Here is a 17,982-nt window from a genome sequence, read left to right on the forward strand (position 1 = left end):
CTGAGATCCCGGCTCTCTGAAAGCAGGTTTCTGGGGTTTTGTTTAGCTTCTATATTTGTAACAATGTTTCAAACTGCAAGCTCAGAGGCCGGCAGCCGCAGGTGGGGAAAGTTGTCTTCCTCTCTCACTGAAGCAAGCAAGCCTCCTGTTCGCTTCAAGCTGCTTGGCTGCCGGCCGCCATCTTGGCTGGCAGTTAATTTGCATATCGCCCTGATTAGCCAATGGGAAGGGTAGCAGAGGTACGGCTAATTACCATGTTTCTCTTTTATTAGATAGGATTATCTTTTATAGTCTTAGGAAATCAGCAGATATTTGTTTTTTATTTTTTCTGTTACTATTTATCCCCTTTATGCCCTCACCCACCTTCCCCCACTCCCACTCTCTGCAATCACCACACTGTTATAGCAGATATTTGTCAAAAGAATACATGAATGACTACCTGTGCCAACTATTATGGCTGAGTACCAAGACAATGAGGAAGGAGGAACTCTAACTAATGTTGCTAGACTACATTTTACTGACTTTCGTTCACAATGTCTATTTCCTAGTACCGGGCCTCTATGTGGTGAGAGAAGCTCCCTAAGTTCCAGTGTCACTCTCTCTGGTCCAAAGTGTAAAGAAAAATGTAAAAGTCAACTTGCCCTGAGGCTCTAGGAAGAGTCTCCTTTCTTAAGAGAGGTAGTTTGCTCAAGATTAGATTCCTGAGTTCTACATTCCAGTCCTGGTTCTGATGTGACCGCTTGGATTGCAAGGTCATAGACATAAGCTGACTGGATCTGTCATCTGTGAAAGGACAGAACTGGACAGTTGCCAGAACTCATTCCTACTCCAACATTCCAACAACACACACTTTTTCACAGTTACTGGCTAGCTCTAAGGATGTAGTCTGTGGCCATAGAGCTGATGAAAATAAACTGGGCCCTGTCCACAGCTTTATGAGTTGGCCGATCAATCCAACCAAAGCAGAGATTAATGCCTATCTAGAATGTGAATTGTTGCTTTGCAGAAGAGAGATTTAAACATTAAGAAAAAAAAATTCCTGGGCAATCATATTGCTCTGCCATCCAGTAAAATGGGCGGTTTCCATGAGTAATCCATCTATTACTCCAAGCCATCACTTTCTTCTTTCACCATCCTTTGTGCGTCAGAGTTTTTTCACTGACAAAAACAACTCCGATTGTGCAGTCTCGCCTACCTAACAACCATCCACCCACTCCATGTATAACCGATATTGGAATTGCAGTGATATTCCTTGGAAAGAATCCAGGCATTGACCCCTGTGGATGGACGCCTGGGACAAGTCACCACACATTTAGACCATCTCTGTTGGGGGAGTTGGATATTTATAGATGTTCAGGAAGAGAAATTCACTGCAAATGCAGAATGATTCTCTGCTGCCGGGGCTGACCAGCGGACCCTGAACGGCAGATGAATGATTACTCTGACACATGTTTCTGTGAAAGAGAAGCTAAGAGACTACTTGGCTATAGTCACCAACTAGCCTCATTCACCTGCCTCCTTAGGCTTTTATTGTAACAACAACAGTTTGAACTAAAATTAACCTCTAGATATAATCAGTAGGGTAAGCATCTTTGAGAAAACACCTGCATCTGTAGTGTCTTTCAAACAAGAATGTTTAGGAGTCTAACATAAAGATTTTAGTCAAACACCCGGGGCTCAAACTTGTTTGGAAAAGTCAAGGCAAGGTCCACCACCTCCGGCGAGGTTCCCCAGAGGCCTCCGACCTTTCGGAGAAGCCTCCTTACAGACTTTCCAACCAACTCCCGCGCTTCCCCACACTATGCAGCAATCAGACATTGTAGAGGTGGCTAGTGCGACAATATGAGAAAGATTGGAAATGTTCTGCTTCTGCCTTTTAAACAACATATTTTAGTGTGTATTAGTGAAGTTAGGCCATGGCAGTCGTTTCTCTTAAAGAGCAACTTTCCATCTATAACTTCTGTTGGTATCTTACAATTACAAATGGGCATGCTCTCACCTGGTTTCCCTTACTCTTCTAATTGCTGACATTATGCCAAAAAAAAAAAAAAAAAAAAAAACCACTCAGTTTCTTTCCCACACAGTTGTAGGTTCCTTTTTTCTTACTGTCTTGATGTTACCCTGTTCAGGCATTCAAGAAACAAGAGCCTGACAATGCCCAAACCGGTTTGGCTCAGTGGATAGAGCGTCGGCCTGCAGACTGAAGGGTCCCAGGTTTGATTCCGGTCAGGGGCATGTACCTGGGTTGTGGGCACATCCCCAGTAGGAGATGTGCAGGAGGCAGCTGATCGATGTTTCTCTCTCATCGATGTTTCTAACTCTCTATCTCTCTCCCTTCCTCTCTGTAAAAAATCAATAAAAATATATTTTTTAAAAAAAAGAAAGAAACAAGAGCCTGACAATTGAGAGATCTTATTTTATTTTTTTATTAAATTAAAGTTGTGGGGGTGACAAATTGAGGGATTTTGTGGCATTATGATCAACTACACATGCATAAAGGAACCAAGATAGAATTTTCTGTTCAATTTGTGTTGATGACTAGGGTATAGGATTCTGAAGCACTTAGAAAACTGAACACATTTCCAATGCTAAAATATGATTTCCAAGTTATAAGCCCTTTGTACTTGCATAATTTGAGGTTCAACCTTCAGACCAGAAATTTTGATTACCCATTAGTGACAGGTGTCCATGAAATAATTTCCCTTTTTTAGGGGCACACACAGGAAGTAGGGTCCTTCCTTTTTTAAAATTGTCTCTATTCATAGATTTTATTTATGTAAAATATTTATCCCAAGTCTTCATAAAAAGCACTTACCCTAGTTATTGTTTTTTTAATTCTAAAAATAAATATGATGTATATATTATTAGGCAGCTAAATGCTTTGATATAAGTCTTAATATTTGACTAATTAAAATTATAAATAAATATGTATAAAATTTAGTAAATAAAATCCAGACTGACTGGGCTTATGTAATGTTATATAGATTTTCTGACTTGATTTGTAGGAGAAACAATAGATTTTTTTAACCCAATGAATGGATTTGATAAGAATATTTATAGGAATACAGAGGTATGTGTCCTAAAGAGGATATTTTTCTTCACCAGGTTACTCTATCACAAATTGGTTAGCACATTCTTCTCTCTCTGTCTCCTCTCAGGATTCTAGAAGGGTCTGTGGTATTGGCTTTCTGTTAATTGACAAGGGTAAGAGAGCAACTTCTCTGGAGCTGCAGATGCTGATGGGGAAAATTCTTTTGCAAAAATACCGAGTTACTAAGGTCACATGACAAGTCAACCATGGAGCCATGGTTCAGAGTTTCTGGCTTTTGGGTTTCCACCCCTTTTTAAACCTAGGCATGAAATGGTGTGAGAACTACACACCCAGGGCTTGAGGGGGCTGTGGGTCAACACCACTGCCATGTTCTGTTTCTTACGTCTCCTCAATATTGACTTAGGCTGTCAAAAGAATTTATATTGGAAAGAAACTCTGAAGAGGCAAATATTTAAATTCTCTCAACTCAGTAATATGAGACATGATATAAAATGAATTGTATGATTTTCAAAAGAGAGAATAGGTTGTATCAGTACATTGGCTGTAGATGGGCAGTAAGCATCTCTAGTAGATGATAATCCATGCTATTCATGTCTGTACGATAAAGAAAATCCATAAAGGCAATGTGGTTGTTTAATTCAGAATACTTCCTGCAACATTGCTAGCTATTCTCTGATGAAATTAGAGCATGTCATTGTGATAACATATTTTTAATGACTATCATTTGTCATAATCATCTGTCTCTATTGTCTTGAGATCTGGGGTTTTTAAAGACTCGTGTTATATTTCTCTCTCTCTCTCTCTCTCTCTCTCTCTCTCTCTCTCTCTCTCTCTCCCCCTCTCTCCCTCTCTCCCTCTCTTATGGCATCTCTAATGATAGCATGATGGAGTTCACTTTCAGTTTAGTTAGAAATCGATATGTTTTAGAAATGCTCTGCTAGATTTCTGCAAAATAGATAAATTGTTGTTTCTTATAACCAGTTCTTACCCACTGAGCTTTGTGGAGGGCATGAAGTCTTTTTTTAGTGGTGGCAGCTCATCTGCCTGATCCCACTCAGACAATGTGGCTGGAGAGTCATGCGCAGTTCCAACAGCGTAACCCCTGTCCAGTGCCCTTTACTCCAGAGAGCTTCCCAACCGCAGTGCTGCAAAGGAATCCCTTTTCTTGAAATAAAGTAAGACAACGTTACTCTTTCACCTCACAAAAGACTAGGTCCAACTATTGTGGAAAGAAAGCACTGACAAAGAAAGCACTGAAATTGTGGGAGACAAATTGAAGTGGCTCCCCTGGTCCCAGCAATTGCCCAGTGGCCCTGACTGTGTTAGTCCATCCACTCCACTCCTTCATCCACTCCCCTCCTGTCTCAGGGGGTCCAAGTTGCCCCCTCAGTCACACAGTTGATCTAAAGGTAGGTATCTGACATAGGGAGGCTAATCTTTAGACCTCAGGTATACCTGGCCGCAGTCATTGGCCCAGGGCGTACACATGATCCACGGCAGACCAATCAAGTTTCCCTTGGAAGCTTCCACACTGGAATTTTCAGGAAAAAATCTTCTCCTATTGGGTTGTGAGATTGTTAGGATGTGAGCCTACAGATGAAGTGAGAACAGAGAAAAGAGAGAGTCCTGAGGCCATCTGAGTCCCTCTATCCCTCTGCCCCACAAACTTCCCTGTGCCCTACCTTCCTAAGCGTGGTTGTTCAACTCTTCCTTCCTATCAATCATTTTTCTGTTTAAATTCCCTCAAATGAGATTCTATCACTTGCACTCGAGAAAGTCCTGAGTTGAGCACACATCGAAAAGAGTACTTTACAACATCACTTTTAGTGGCTAGTAGCATCCTGTGATTTACAGGTTTTTTCAAATAATCCTCTATTATTGGACATTTAAATTGCTTAAAGTCTTCCTGTATCATAAATAATATTGTGGCAAACACCCTTATTCATGAAATGATGTCCATATCTCTGAATATTTCATTACGCTTGCTCCTAAAACTGTGTGCACTGTGAAAGCTTCTGATACGTTATCGCCAGAATTCCATGTCACGCAGTTATATTTAAATGTGTATTTCCAGCAGCAGCAGTTCACGAAAATGTCTGGGTTTTTCTCATTGTCACCAACCTCAGGATATGATCACTCAGTTACGTTCATATGTTTCTCAATTTCACAGGCAAAAAGTGCTGCCTCATTGTGTTTTTGTAGTTTGCACTTCTTGGGAAAACAGGTCATTCTTATAAAGAAGCCGTGGATGGCCGTCGCGCTTTAGCGTCATGCTCATGGCGCTCTTATCACCCACCGCCCCGACTGCTGACCGACTCCCTATCAAAGTGCTCACAGTTTCCTGCCTTCGCAGGGTTTTGTCAAAACATCACGTTGCCTCATTTTCAGCCAAAATACCAGCAGCCTTCTTCATTCGGGGAGGGGAGGAAGATAAATCATCAAGTAAACATCCCAAGAGATGGTAGGAGGCAGCAGGAACGTACTGCTGTATTTTGTTTCCTTTTGTTAAGTTTAGACTTGGTGACTGAAGGGAATGGGGAAGTCCTTTACCTGCTGGGAGACTGACTCTAAGGGGGCTTTTTTTTTTTTTTACTCAGGTTGCTGTTGATTTTTTTTTTTTTTTTAATGCACTCAAGCAGTTTGTCTTTTCATATGGAGTTTGGAATGACCTTGAATTTTGCAGAGGCGCTTTTCAGGGCTCTTCCACGTCATCCTTTCCCAAAGCATTTGCAATGCTTGACCGCCCAGCGCTCCTCACAACAGACTGAATGACACACTGTCCGTCTTTCCTCTGTAGTGGTTCCAAACAGGGTGCATTTGCTCTCATCTTTTCCTCCCCTTCCATTAGGACAGACTCAAACTAGCATTACATTGTCAGAATTTGAATGTAGTGAACCCTGGGGTTCTCATCAAGGGGCCCCGGTGAACGCAGGCCATGTCTCGTAATTAAAGGCTTGAAGGAGCAACCTTTAGAGCACAGACTCTTGACTTCTGTTGTCCGGGGCGGAAAGCCCTCTGTGCACATGTGGTGTGAGTGTGAGTGTGATGTGGCCAAAGAGTTCGCTGATGCCCGAGATTTTTCACTGTCAGTTCAGGAAAAGAAAGAAGAGGAGGGAGGCACAATGTTCGTTTTATTTCTAGATGAGGTATGTGTTGGCCTGCTTTTCAGTGGTCTGAAAATAATGATGTGCAAGTTTTTTAATGTAGTAGGGTCTACATTAATATGTCATTATTATTGATGTAACAAGCTTAAAAATTGCATTGATTTTCACTTTTAACTAGTTTAATGTATAATACTTTTTGCCAGCCTCAACTCTAACCCTCCTGAGTTTTAAGATTTTTTTTTTCACTTGTATTCCAGTACTATATCTTTCTCCTAAGCTCACTTCAGCCCCGTCCCCCACCACACCCACACACACCATGTACTTGGAAAACTACTTTCTTTATTTGAATAAGAAGGTTTAGAAATTTCCAGAAGAAGAGAAAAACCTGCATGGATATAGAAATAGAATGGTTTGGAATTTAACCTTGGTACAAGTCACAACTTCCCTAGACCTCAGTTTTCACGTTCATGGCAGGAGAGGGGTTGAATGTTCTCCATGGTGGCGCTCAGTTTTATAACCAGCAGATAAAGCACAGGCAGCACCCAGTGTTGTAACTGGAAGATAAAACACAGGTAAACCCTTCTCTTTACTTCAGACCCGTCTAAGGCACCAGGCTCCCGGGTCTTTCTTTCACAAACTACTTCCCTTCTCTTTCTAGATGTTATCCTGATTCCCTCTAGTTCCTCACTGACTAATGGGACCAGATGGTAGTGTTAATAACTGACATTTCCTGATGCCAGTTCTGAGCCAGAGTATATATATGTGAGGTTCAAAAGGGTGGACTAATTTGCTATGAAGCACTAGTTCAGAAGTGGTGGAGCCTAGATTTGAACCCATTTTGTCAAGCTCCAAAGCTATAATCTTAACCACTGTGCTATGCTGTTTCCCAGTAGGCTTGTGGTTTTCAAACGTTTTAAGTGATATCTTCCATAAAACCTCAAAAGCGGAGCTGTTCTGGGCAGGGCAGGGAGGAAGCCCCGGTATTGCCACTTTGCCTCATCTACAAGCCAGGTCGGCCCACGGTGCTTTCACACAACCCCAAGCTACATGCAGTCACCCCCAGGATTAGACACGACCGTGAAGGAGCAAAACCCACTTTGCCTCCTCTCCAGAGTCTCTGGATGAATATCAACTGGTCACTGTCCGCAGAGCCAGAGGCCCAAGAGCATGACTCACAGCTTAAGCAGCAGTTCCAACAGCCAAAGTGCCAGCAGAGCTGCCCTGTTTTAACACTTCCTTTGAGGGCCACAGTGACATTATCGGGAGAGAAGCAGTTTCTGCACTTCCTCTGTCCTGACCCGCATCGCATTTCCAATAGACATAATAAGGTAGGAGCCTGAGGGCCTCATTTTTGAGCACCACCACCACTACCATTGCCAAGTCGATTATTATTCATTTGTATCATTTTCCTGAAGTTCAACATAATGGTCGAGAGAGGAGTTTGCTATGGGCAGGTCTGGCTTTCCATTCCGGCCCTGCAGAATCCTGAGTGGGCTTAGAGGCCGTCTATTTAATTAAGATTCTATTTTTTTCATCTAGAAAATAAGATCAGTAAAAACCCAGCACAGTATCTATCACAGCAAAAGTTAGCTGTTAATGTTAATATTGTAAGTTAACCAAACTTATATTCTTCTAGTTATAAGAAAATGATAAGAATCGGTGTTTTCAAAAACCTTATTAATATATACGATTACCTAATTATTAAAAGATGGAGCCATGAAACTTTTTGCTTTGTTTTGTTTTAGTTTCCTTCTGAATTTCATTTGATTTTTTTAATTATCACCACAATATGTCTAGTTAACATCCATCACCACACATAGTTACAAATGTTTTTCTTCTTATGAGAACTTCTAAGATCTACTCTCTTAGCATTATGCAATGCACAGCATGGTGACTATAGTTAATAATAATACTGTATTTGAAAGTTGCATTTGAATTTTAAGTGAGTTCCTTTCTCAGATATGTAACATCATGCAATATAGGATGTGCTCCATTTTCCTGTTGATCAGATGTGTGTTGCAATGACAGATGTTAGGTGATCAGGGTTTGGATGGATTTTATTATCTATGATAGCTAAGTCCCAGGGTTTTAAGAGAATGTGGAAACTCCTTCTCACCCCTCTCAGCCAAATGAAATCCAGAGTTATGAAACTCAAGTCCTCTATTTGGCTGGTTTGAGAATCATTAATGCATCCTGAGTGTGTAGCCATGTCTGCCAGTGGTAGCAAAATGTGCTTTTAGGTCTTTAATGCTCCAGAGATAACCAATGCTGTAATAGAATCTGAAATGCCAGTTTTCTAGTGAAGAATATTACTTTTCATTGCCACTTGCCTCCTGAAATATCTCAGTCCCTTCACACTGGCGAACCACTGTGTTTGTAGTACCCACAATTTGTTATTGAATTTCAGTTGTTGAGTTAGGTGTGCTCGAAAGGCGTGTGAGCTCAGAGTCATGGCTGCATCACCTAATTGGCCCCAGTAGCATTTATCATAAGTTAAATGGGAGAAGAGGTTTCATTTTGACTGTAGGAGTAAAAATAATAGTGCATAACCGATCTGAGCAGATGAGAATCAGGGGTGAACATGCAGAAAAAACAGATGGTGATGAGTAAAGAGAAACAGGCTGGAAGTTTTTCATAAGAAGCGACTTAATCAGAACACTGGTGATTTGAATTCATTTAAAAGGCCCATCTGAAAGAGGTTTCACTTGTTAATCTCTATGGTGGAAATGGGGTTCAAGATTCTGAGCAAGTTTTGAGAACTTTTGACTACAGTAAAGTATAAATTACTATAATCAAACGTGTATTGATTTTTTTTAAAAACAGATTTAAAAAAAAACATTTTCAAATACTTTAATCTGGTGGGAAATACTCCTGAAAAATGGCCAGTCAACAAGCAGTGTGAGGCTTTTCTATTTTCTAGGGTCAGCACCCTCTTCCGAGCCCGCCTGCTTGGCACCTGGTGATGGACATGTGGGTAGGTTCCAGTTTGGGGGCTATTACAAATAAAGCCGATATGAATGTCTATAACAGACCTTTATAATAGCATATACTTTCTTCTCTCTTGGGTAAATATCTAGGAGTGAATGGCTGGACTATATGCGTATTTAGCTTTCTAAGAAACTGTCCAACTGTTTTCTGAAGTGACTTTTTTTTTTATATCCCCACCAGCAGTGTGTGAATTCCAGTGTCTCACTGTGCTGTTAATTCGTACTTCCCTAATGGTTAGAGTGCTTGTTCGACAGACAGTCGTATGTCTTCTTTAGAGATATGTCTATTTAAACTAATGGTTAGAGTGCTTGTTCGACAGTCGTATGTCTTCTTTAGAGATATGTCTATTTAAGTAGTTTGGCAGTTTTTGCTTTAGACCTTTTTTTTTAAATATATTTTATTGATTTTTTACAGAGAGGAAGGGAGAGAGATAGAGAGATAGAAACATCGATGAGAGAGAAACATCGATCAGCTGCCTCCTGCACATCTCCCACTGGGGATGTGCCCGCAACCCAGGTACATGCCCTTGACCGGAATCGAACCTGGGACCTTTCAGTCCGCAGGCCGACGCTCTATCCACTGAACCAAACCGCCAGTTTTTGCTTTAGACCTTTTCCCCCTCCCAGGATCTTACAGATTCGAATACAAACAGTTCAGTCCCCTAATATCAGGGCTCCAATGTAGTCGAATGAACCAGACAGGGAACAGTGTTCATATCACACTCTATCTTCTCTCTTTCCTGCCACCTCTGACTCAATCAAACTTCTTCTCCAGGCCACCCACCCTCACCCCTTACAAAGCAAAGGCCTTCATGCTCATCAGCCAAAGACAACAAATATTTGACAGGGGCAGAGAGAGAAGAGTAGGTATTTTAAACATTAGCAATATCTAGTGGCAAAAAACAGCCTGTGTGCCCTGTTCCGTAGCTGCTGGCCCTTGTTAGGCAAGTCAGGTGGACACTCTGACATTCAGAGCACAGAGGTTGTCGGGTCTGGAACCTCAATTGGATGTCTCATTGAGGAGTTGTTCTTAGATCCACTAACGAGAGTGAAAGCCACGCTCCCTGGGCGATTTGTCATTCCTCGTTGGCAGTCTAGAATAAGTACACTACAGTAGCCTTTTACATCGAACCCTACATTTCCCACACTTAAGAAGGTACAACCACTCTAAGTCAGACACAGCTGTAGATGACTTCCGTCTCCCACTCCTCCTCCAGGCTTCCGCCAACACAGTGGTTCAGCAGAGTCTCATTTCCTTTGGTGTCCTGGACCTTCCTTTTCACTGTATTTATAAAACATTTATTAGAGAATAATTTATTCCTCAGGCACATTAATGGAGTCCAGATTCTGTTTGTATAATATGGACAGACAGATGTGCAGGGCTTTGTGTTACTTTTCGATGAGCAATGCTGTTTACACAAAATTTTCCTGAGACCACCCAACTCCGTTCACATGTAGTCTTCAGCTACTTCCAAGCCCTGGCCTCCAGAGGAAAAGAAAAAATTTAATAACTCAGAGCCCCACCCAGTTTTGAAGACATGACTTAATACTGAAGGAATTTGCAAGCATGCACTGCCAATCAACATGCCTACATCAGATAAACCATCTTTTCTTACTCTTTAAAATAGAAGGTGGCTCTAGAAGCATTCTACTCTGTGACCTCCTTATATATTACTCATGTTCATTAGATCCCTCAAGAAGGTTGAACAGAGATTAAATCTAAAAAATAATAATAGTAGATGAAACATTTGATATTTGGCCCTCCTCAAGTCTTCTGCTTTCTGTATATTTCACATAAGTTGCCTTTCCCCCTAGCTCTGTATTATGTCTAAAGACATTGCTAATACTTTTTTGCACATAAAAGTTTCCTACATTTTTTATAGTATTTGCACATATTGGCAGTTTGTTTGCTCTTCACATGAACTTTGAAAAGCAAGTAAGGCAATTAGTAGTATCTCCATTCTCGAGATAAGTCGATTACAAATTAGGCAAGTTTGCCAAGGTGTCTCAGTGAGTAATTGGTTAAGGCAGTTATTATGATCAACCAAATGATCATAATCATTTCTTTTTTTCTTGTATGATCACGTTTAATCGAAAACTGTTACCTATTTTTAAATTTGGTTGTTTTGAATTACATAGGCATACCACTATAGATGTATAACAAATATGTTATGTTGTCACTTCGGTTTACCAAGATGTAAGGATACATCAGTGCCTGTTATTTCTAAGCGCTATTTGAATTTTAGTCAGTGATTTGCATAGAAAATGTGAGTCAGGAAATAATATTCTAGATTTCTTTTGTAAATACTGATCAATTTTAGTTATATCAATGACTTGCAGTTACTCATATAACCAAAATAAAGTGAAGTAGGGCTCGATAGAGTGGAAAAATCATTTCAATAAAAGTTAAGACACCTGGTGTTCTGCTTGGCTGTCATTGATTCACTCCCTTGTCTTCTCCCTTCTCATATATAGATAATAAAAGAGGAAAATTAAATTCAATAAATATTTATCAAGGGCCTACTGTGGGCGAAGCATTTTACATATAACATTTAATTTAAACCTCACAACAATTCTAACAGGAGGGTGTTGTTGTCCCTATTTTATAGATGAGGTGACCATTATCAGGGAATGTAAAGAAGGAGCAAGGCAGGGTCTGAGCTCCTTTCCTTAACACACCATGTTCCTTTCTGCATACAAGGCCCAGCTCAGTGCTGGGGAACCTATAAAGATGTATGACATAAAGTCCCTATCCTCAAGTTGATTTCAAAATAGTAGAAGTGAACAGATTCAGAGATAATGAGTGAGGAATAGTCAGTAGAATAAGGAAGAAGCAGGTGGGGCATAAGCTGGCATAAACACAAAGGAAGTGCATTGGCGGAAGAGATCCGTTCTGGCTAACTGTGGTGGTGGGGTGAGCATCGGGTGACGATTTATAATGAAAGTCAACCTTCATTTGTATATCTAAAGAAGACTATAATTTTGAGAGGCAGAGATGTGGCAGAAAGCATTCTTGGTAGAAAGAACATTGTAAGATACAAAGGTGATAAAATGCAGGGTGTGCCCTGGACTTAGCCAACAAGTTGGCATGAGTGGAACGTAGACCCTGGCGACTCTGCATGTGGCCTATGGGACCTGCCCCATCGCCATCGCCTGGGAACTTGTCAGAAATGCAGACTCTCAGGCCCCACCCAAGACAGGATCGCAGTCTGCATGGTGAAGAGGAAATATAGTAGCAAGTCACACAGAAAGGTAGATTTTGATCAGACCCGAGAGAAAAGCTGTTGAACATATGGGTAGGTGGAGGCTTGGGAGCAAGACAGAAGGTTAATCTCTGCTCAGCATTCAGCTCCATCACTTTCCAACCTAGAGGCCTTGAACAAAGTTACTTAACACATTAAGCGCCATATCAGTCACCGGTGATTGACACTATACTTTCCGTCCGGAAGACAAATCAGGCTGTTAACAAAGTTCCTTAAATGGGAGTGATAACAGTACTGTTACCTCATAGGATTTTTTAATGGGCTTTATTTTTTAGAGAAGCTTTAGGCTCACAGCTAAATTGTGTGTTTCCCGCCTCCCCGCTCACCGCCCTATCAGCATCCTGCACCAGAGTGGTACATGTGTTACAACTGATGAACCTACATTGACTCATCATTATCACCCAAAGTCCACAGTTTACCTTCAGGTTCGCTCTTGGTGTACATTCCATGCACCGGGCCTCTAGTATAGAGCAAATGTATAATGCTCTGTATCCATCATTGCATTCTCATAGAGTATTTTAATGCTCTAAAGATCATCTGTGCTCCAATTATTTATCCTTTCCTCCCCCAATCCCTGGCAACCACTGATCTTTTTGCTGTCTCCATAGTTTTGCCTTTTCCAGAATGTCATATAGTTGGGATCATATAGTAGTCAGCCTTTTCAGATTGAATTCTTCCACTTAGTAGTATGCATTTAAGGTTCTCCATGTCCTTTCATGGCCTCATAGCTCATTTCTTTTTTTTTTTTTTTTGGTGCCCTTGATGGGAATCGAACCGGGGACCCTTTAGTCCGCAGGCCGATGCTCTATCCACTGAGCCAAACCGGTTAGGGCTCATTTCTTTTTAGCACTGACTAACATTCTGTTGTCTGAATGTATCACAGTTTATTTATCCATTTACCTACTGAAGGACATCTTGGTTTCTTCCAAGTTCTGGCAGTTATGAATGAAACTGCTATAAATATCCATGTGCAAGTTTTTATATGGACATGAGTTTTTCATTCCTGGGGGAAATGCCAAGGAGCATGATTTCTAGATCAGACCTTTTAAAAAATTGTTAGGATTCATGTAACTAATGTCCTCAGCATCGTATCTGGCACTTAGTGAATGGTTCTCAAAGTCAGGCCTGCCCCTAATATTTAAGGGGCTCAGGGCAAGAGCACAAATGCAGATCCACATGCCATAGGACTGAAGAGTTAACTTTAAAGTTTAAATATTTAACTTTAAAACTTTTCAGCTTTAGCCCTGGTTGATGTGGCTCAGTTTGTTGAGTGTCAGCCCGTGCACCAAAAGACCACTGGTTCTATTCCTAGTCAGGGCACATGCCCATATTGCAGGCTCCATCCCCTGTAGGGGGCATGCAGGAGGCAGCCAGTCAATGTTCTGCTCTCACATAGATGTTTCTCTCTCTTCTTCCCTCATTTCCTCTCTCTCTCTCAAAATCAATAAAAATATTAAACACACACACACATACACACACACAAAAACAAACAAACAAACAAAAAACCAATTTGCAGCTTTGTCCATGATCAGCTCACATTTCTACCCAGATCACCTGAGCTGGAGACTGAAGGGGCCGTGCTCATCCCTGCAGCAGAGCATGTGTCTGCTGGGCAGGGCAGAGAATATGCTGGGCCCCGAACCAGCTTCTGGTGGTGACTGAGCCTGCCTGAACCCTGCACGGGATTGGCCCAGTTAAACTCTTCAGGGATCTGGGGCAGCTAGGTTCTTCTCCTTGCATACCTTTCCAACTCAGATGCTTCCTTCCAACTCAAACTGTACCTTCTGAGCAGAGAGGCAGAGGGAACACAGTTATCTGGGCAGTCTGGTCTCTTATTCACCTGACTGGATGATTTAGGGTGGCCAACTTGAAAAATCTCAGCCACTCTTTGGCATCCCAAGGTAACTGTGGTTTTCTCCACCACACTCCCCACCACAAGTTAGCCCTGTAATGGACAGGGGGTAGGGGGCAAGGGCCAGGTTAGCATACATGGGCTTATTGTCTAATTCCCATTATCTCAAAGTGTTGTAGAACTTTCCAGAAAACTTCCTTATAAAACCAGCAAGAAAAAAGCAAATGTCTCTGTGCTTCAGTATTTGTGATACTCAGGGCCCCTCCTGCCTGGCTGTCAGATTGGTCCTGCCCATTGTGATGACAGAATTGGACTTTGTTTTCAGAACATGGGCATCCCCCGAAATATTTTGAGCTGAAAAGTGACACCAGATAACAGAACTTTTTGGATCCAGTGGGAATGGAGATAGATCTAGTTTAATGCCAAAAGGCAGTGGGTGTTCTAGAGGTTTCCCCAGCGTGGGATCTGCCACCAGTTCCCTCCCTCGGCCCTTCCTGGTCACCCTCCCATCCCCCAGCAATCCTAACAAAGGTTCAGGAAAGCTGGTTTAAGGAATCATTACTGTTGAACAATTTTTATTTGGTTATTTTTTTTAAGTTATGAGTTTTTCCTGCTTTTTTTTAAGGGGAAAAAACATGTGGAGAAAATAGACTTTCAAGAAAAAGTCATCACTGATAAAGTGGTGGTGATACACATTTTAAAACACAGATTGTACTGAGGTCTCCTGGGCCATTCAGATGTGTCAAGAGGCCCAGCTTGTTTGTCCTTCTGATCCATAATTTAAAAACATAATTTAAACCAAAACAGGTCCATACCAATATTCAAAACAGAAGGATATCCTGCTTTGAGGTGGCAAACAGAGTTCATGTAAACCAAAGTCACTGAATCTGATTTCAAACTGAGTTTCCTCTTTCCTGGGGTCTATTATAACTAAATCAAAGTAAAGGTCTCTTTTATTCCCCCCCCTCCCTTTCTCTTTTTTCTTTTCTTTTTTCTTCTTTCTTTTCTCTCTCTCTTTTGTGTGTGTGTGTGTGTGTGTGTGTGTGTGTGTGTGTGACCATGCATTATTCCTTCTAGCCTGTAGCTTCTTCATATGCTTGTGGTCTCTTATTCTGACCCACATCCCTTTATCTTTCATAAGAAAAGTGCCTTTCTCTGTTGGGTGGAGATTACTCTTAGCTAACCCATACCCCTCTTAGAGACTGGGTGGAGTAGAATACCAATCACAACAGAGTAATAAATCATTATCAATAAACAGAAAGCCACATTGTCTTTAAATAAAGTCACTTCATGTTTGTAAAATTAGACACACCAAATTCAGGAAGTGCAAAATATATCTGTACTTTTAAATGAGCTGGATTGTACATGCCAACATATATATTCTTTCCTGGTTAAAATGCTTAGAAAATATCCTTTACTAATCATTAAATGAATTACTGATATTAAAACATCTTAATGCAATTTTTCATATTTTTAGTGTTCAGAATTCACATGGCTTCTTGCATTTAATTGTTAAAAATATTGAGGAAGCTCTTTGAGAATTGAGATAATAAAATAATAATCATGAGAATAAGAAAAATATAGTTTGGGTGGGAATCACTCAGACATAACAAAGGAAGGTCGGTACTTTTTTTAGTCTTCCCATCTTCTGTGTTACTCAAGTTAGCTTCACTTATGTCCTCCCACTTGAGTTTCACAGATATTTTTCATATGTGTTAGTGTGTAATTTTTTTCTCTGTCTACCATTGGGCAGTAAGCTTCTGAGCAGCCAGAGAAAGAACTTAAAGCAAGGAAAACTAAGTGTTGCCTGAGAACACTTCATGCCTAAAATGAGTAGGAGACGAAGTTTTAAACTATAGCCAACAGCCTTAGCTGGTTTGGCTCAGTGGATAGAGCATTGGACCTCGGACTGAAGGGTCCAGTGTTTGATTCCTGTCAAGGGCACATACCTAGGTTGCAGGCTCGATCCCTGGCTCTGATTGGGGTATATGTGGGAGGCAACCAATCAATGTGTCTCTCACATCACTGTTTTTCTCTCTATCTCTCCCCCGTCCCTTCCACTCTCTTTAAAAATCAATGAAAAAATATATATCACATGTCCTCAGGTGCTTAAATATCTGACATCTCAGCAAACACTGGATGCCACAATAAGAATGAAAATAAGGTTGCTATGCTAAAAGACTTTTCATTCCATTGGCAATTGCTACAGTCTCAGAAAATTTCAGTTGGGCATGGCCTATTGACATGCAGATATGCATAGAATGTTACTGGGGTGCAGATGAAGTCCCAGAGACTCCAGAAAAGCTTCCTAAAAGAGATGATGCCTGAACTTAAAACCAGACAACCAATGGGTCCAGGCTGCCAGTCACTACTTGAGCCAATTAAAAGCAGAGACAGGGTTGAATCATGTATGAGTGTTTATTCCAATAATGCCAGCAGTATGGGAGAGCAGCAGGTCATCCACGAAAATCTGCTCTGTACCGCTCCCCATAAGCCATATGGGGCAAGAAGACAAGGATTACATGGGGAAGGAGGCAAAAGGAATAAGAATGGGTATGCAAAATAAAAATGAGTATGCAGGCATGGGAATGTAGGCAAAAGGAATAAAAATAAGTATAATGGTTACAGATTAAAGGCAATGCAGGCTGAGAGTTTGCAAAGGGTGAGTGCCAAAGTCGTTAATCTTTCCATGATAATAGGAAGTTCTCGGATGAGAATCGATCACATTCCCACGTCCCAGGGCATACAATTCCCAGCCAGATCAGAATATGCTTTCTTTAATCAGAACAAAACAATCACGGTTAACAGAACATGATTAATATTTCTTATTACTTTACCTAGTCTCTACTATTCCATTTCTGCCCCTAACAAACTTAGTCTTGAAGAAAGAGTAAGAATTATCTTTGTGAAGAAAGATAGAGAGTTGAAATATTATGCAAATTATGCCCATCAAATGGTCCACTTTAAAGCTTTAGACACCACAGCATGGGAACTGGAGAACCCCCCCCAAAAGCACACAAACAAGGTCATTTTTAACCAAGACTCTCACCACAATACAGAGTGGCAATGGCAGGATATGAGTCCTCCTTAAATACATGCCTCATGGGTTGCAATCAGCCTCAGTCAACCCAACCACAGAGCTCATGGCATATATGTATTAGTGATGTGCTGAGTGAACTGAACCAAGAGTACATCACAGCCAATGTTAGAAAACTCAGGTAGCCAAAACCGGTTTGGCTCAGTGGATAGAGCATCGGCCTGCGGACTCAAGGGTCCCAGGTTCAATTCCCGTCAGGGGCATGTACCTTGGTTGTGGGCACATCCCCAGGAGGGGGTGTGCAGGAAGCAGCTGATCGATGTTTCTCTCTCATCGATGTTTCTAACTCTCTATCCCTCTCCCTTCCTCTCTGTAAAAAATCAATAAAATATATTTTAAAAAAAAGAAAACTCAGGTAGATGTGCAAGTTTCTTAAGGCTAGAGAGGTAGATGGTGAGAACACAGGACCTACTTTATGTTCTGTTTATTATTATACTAGTGACCCTGGGCCCAAATTCATGCATGGGGGGTGGGGGAGTGTCCCTCAGCCCAGCCTGCACCCTCCCCAATCTGGGACCCCTCAGGGGATGTCCAACTGCCGGTTTAGGCCAGTTCCTTGTGGGATTGGGCCTAAACCAGCAGTCGGACATCCCTCTCGCAATCCGGGACTGCTGGCTCCTAACTGCT

The 17,982-nt window shown here is 41.3% G+C and overlaps 1 protein-coding gene across 1 annotated transcript in view; it reads left to right on the forward strand.

The window, feature by feature from the left end:
* Window positions 1-17,982, forward strand: part of PRTFDC1 (phosphoribosyl transferase domain containing 1) — a 100,003-nt gene that overhangs the window by 50,291 nt on the left and 31,730 nt on the right.

The sequence above is a fragment of the Myotis brandtii genome, unplaced genomic scaffold (genome assembly GCF_000412655.1).
Source record: "Myotis brandtii unplaced genomic scaffold, ASM41265v1 scaffold215, whole genome shotgun sequence".
NCBI classification, from domain to species: Eukaryota; Metazoa; Chordata; class Mammalia; order Chiroptera; family Vespertilionidae; genus Myotis; species Myotis brandtii.